The sequence below is a fragment of the Frankliniella occidentalis genome, unplaced genomic scaffold (genome assembly GCF_000697945.3).
Source record: "Frankliniella occidentalis isolate FOCC.00 unplaced genomic scaffold, Focc_3.1 Scaffold18, whole genome shotgun sequence".
Taxonomy (NCBI): Eukaryota; Metazoa; Arthropoda; class Insecta; order Thysanoptera; family Thripidae; genus Frankliniella; species Frankliniella occidentalis.
Window position 1 is genome coordinate 925,125 of NW_026267148.1, and position 3,423 is coordinate 928,547.

The following is a 3,423-nucleotide window of genomic DNA, read 5'->3' on the forward strand; positions in this document are numbered from 1 at the left end:
CTCAATGTGTTTACCAAAACACATTACCAAAGAGTTGAATGGCTGAGAGCGGGAGCAGGCCTGCCTACATTTGTCGACTTAAAATTTGACCCGCCCCTAGAAAGGAGAGCCTTGCGGCGCTTTGCAGAGATCGCCACTCTCGTTTGGGGGAGTGCACCAATCTCAGGGTGGCGGGGAAAATCGCTCTTGCAGAGATCCCACCGACCCTAACCCGCCCACCGCGCCCAGCACCACGCCCTTTGCCGTCCCACTCCGCCAAGACCCGTCCCGTCCCGCCCTTCGCCTGTGCCAAACCCGACTTGACTTCTGCCACCGTCACGATGTTTTGGCGGCGCTGCGAGATCCGCTCGCTGGGCGGCGCGGAGGGGGGCGGGAGGGAAAAGTATGGTTGGGGAAAGGGGATGTAAAAGAAGTGAGTGGCGGGGAGGGGAGCGGACTCGCGGCCAACCCTTTAGTATATCACCTACCATTACTTATCGCATCTCGGAGTTCGCGGCCCGCTTGGCGCCCCGTGGTGGGGGAGGGGGTGGAGTGCCCGGCCCATAGCACTATGGAAGGGGGAGGGTGCTCGAGGACCTCGATAGGGGGGCAGGGCGGGACCCCGAGGCCCTAGGGCCTTGCTCCGCCTTGCTCAGACCACACGGGTTTACGCCCAGGACACGCGGCCGTACGCTCGAGTGCCCTTCGGAACAGACCTATCGGGCCGGCCGGCCGGACCTCTCTAGCGGCGGCGCCCGATAGTGCTGGGAGGGGAAGGGCGCCAGCCCGGCCGTACATAGTGGACACACCACGCCACGTCAATGAATGCTTCGGCCTGCAATATCAGTAGTGACTTACATTTCTGTCCTTTCCCTCGTTGGGGTGGACAAGAGAGTTCCAGAAATGCCCTTAATGCCATAAGGCAGGTAACAATAAACGCTAGCGTCCCACTTGTCCAAGACAAATAAGGCATACTTTTAGAGGGCGTTCCGCGTACACTTACGAGGCACGAAAATCACTATGTATTTCTTAGAGGAAGAGTTAGGCTACAATAATTGTTTAGTGTGTATCTGTGCTTTAAGACACATCTACTCAGCAGTAAAAGTGACGTCAGTAAACTGTCTTGACGAATCACTATAAAGATAACTGTGCAATTACAATCTGAGAATGTAGGTGTACCTATCAACGCATTCTCCGTGCCGTACGATGTTACCAAAATGGCACAGGTGTGTGTGCTGCTCGCCCACGGGCCACTACTAGACCTGCCGCAGGGCCGGCCGGCCACGACCCTCCGCCGCCGCCACTATCAGCGAGCTCCTTTCGGAGAATGATTTTGTCGCAAATATCGCGCGCATCCCCTGCTGCTGGCCGGCCCCGCCCCGCCCTGCCCCAGGCGGAGATTTAGATATGTAAACAAAGTGGCCGTCTTCATCCGCATGGGCTCGGCTCGGGCGGGGCGGCTCCGGCGGGGCGGACTTCAGTGGTGGTGGTGCCTATGGTAAATATTTCCCTTTCATTGTTTTATGTTAAGTAAGCAGAATACTACAGGCTGCCCCTGGGGCCGCGCTCCAGCGCCCCCCTCCCACCTCCCCGAACTCTTCCTCGCCATTTTCCCCTCCTCCTTGATCGGAACTCTCATCTATGAGATTGACTTACGTACAAGTGGAAACATTTGCCTGCAATCTCGCCGTCGCGAAGAATGATTTCCTGACGAGGTTATACATTCAGGAGGCGGCGTGGTGATTCTGTAAAGCCGCGCTACGCAGATCTCTTCCCGAATGTGACCAGCCAGCGCGGCAGCCATTCTCTCCTCTGGACCCCTCCGCCGTGGACACGACGACGCCAAGGCCAAAGTTTATGCAAAACGCTCGGCCAACTTAGCTTCTTCGGCGCGTGGCGCCAAATCAAGACTTTTTTTTTTGTTCCCTCTCGTCGAAGTGAAAAAAATAAAAATCTGCCCCTGCGGGAAGCGAGGAGTCTTTTGGTGTGTCTTTTCGCACGCGCGGCCCTTTGCGAAAAGAAACTGGAAAAGGAAACACGGCGTGGCGCTTCCCAACATTAGGTCTACCGGCAGACCGACCCCGGTATCGCCCCTTTCCGTAAAAAACGTTTTCACAAAATACAGCAAAACGCGCATGGGAAACACACACACGGGCACGCGTGCGACCACACACGCACACACGCACGCACACAGGCACATTACAAAGCGCACACGACACAGAACCCCAAAAATGAGATCGTGCGGTTGCCGTGCTGCTCCGGTCGCGCGGCCGTGCCCTCTTCCCTCCCAGCAGAAGGTAATTGAATGTGTACTTTATCGACGGGCTAGTCTTAGAAAATTGGCTGCAGGTTTTCTACCTGCTTTTCTTTTTATCGCGCGGCACGGATTGGGCTGCCTGCGCCCGCCCGCCCGCGCCCGCCTGCGCTGGCCGAATTGGACAGGTTCCCGATCCCCTCCCTCCCCGCTGAGGGACGAATGAGGCCGTTGCGAGATAAAATACCGCCGCGCTGCACAAACACTCGGATATTTACAACGCGCCTGGTGGGGGGGGGGGGGCAATCCTGGGCATAGGCACCATCGCCCCGCTGTCACTGCCGATTCCAGTTTTTATCGCACCTTTCGTATTTGGGGATGGAGGAGGAAGTAAAGGAAGCAAACAGTGGAGAAAGGGAAAGGGGTGCAGGGAGAAGAGAAAGGCGGGGAGAGTGGGGCGTTGCTCTCAGTAAGACCCGTTTCCTCTAACACCCTTAACCGCCCTCCTCTTTTCCCCCGCCGCGTCGTGTTGGCACTTTGGAACTCTTTCAACGCCCGCTCCCCGGCGTCCCTTCGACTCCCTCTCTCTCCTTCCGCATAGCGAAGGTCAGCGGGTGCGACAAGGACAGCCGTATAGGCCTTTTTAATCAGGTTACGGTGCCATTCATCAATCTCTGCGCCGCTTGTCAGCGAACAAGCTCCAGGCCATCCCGGCACACTGGACAAAAAAAAACTGTCGCGCATTGCGAAATTAATGGGTGTGCAAGCGATTCCTTTTATTTATTCGCCATGGACACTGGGGAATCATTGGGAAGGGAAACGAATAAAACACTTATTCAGAACAAAACGTTACATGTTTGCATAGAAATATCCCATAAACTATGCCTTTTTCAATTGATAAGTGAATTAGGAAACTGTCCATTCCGCTGAGGTAGGCAATTAAAGGAAAGTGGAGGACTTGCATCGTTGAAACTTGGTGGAGTTGTAACTTTCGACCACTGAGACATTGGGAATGCTACGGAGGGTACCGCTGATTCCAACCTGCGGGCCAGCCACGGGATTGCGGCTCTGTCCTTGCCTACCTTAGAAAAATGGACGGCTTAGAACGCCCAGCCTGTTGAGAGGTGTTCTGTAGGAAAGCACTGCGGCACAGTACGAGATATCCCAAACCTGTCATATTTATTATAATG

General features: G+C 55.4%; 1 protein-coding gene across 1 annotated transcript in view; it reads left to right on the forward strand.

The window, feature by feature from the left end:
* Positions 1-3,423, forward strand: part of LOC113210666 (protein turtle homolog B) — a 359,298-nt gene that overhangs the window by 48,042 nt on the left and 307,833 nt on the right. The window lies entirely within an intron of this gene.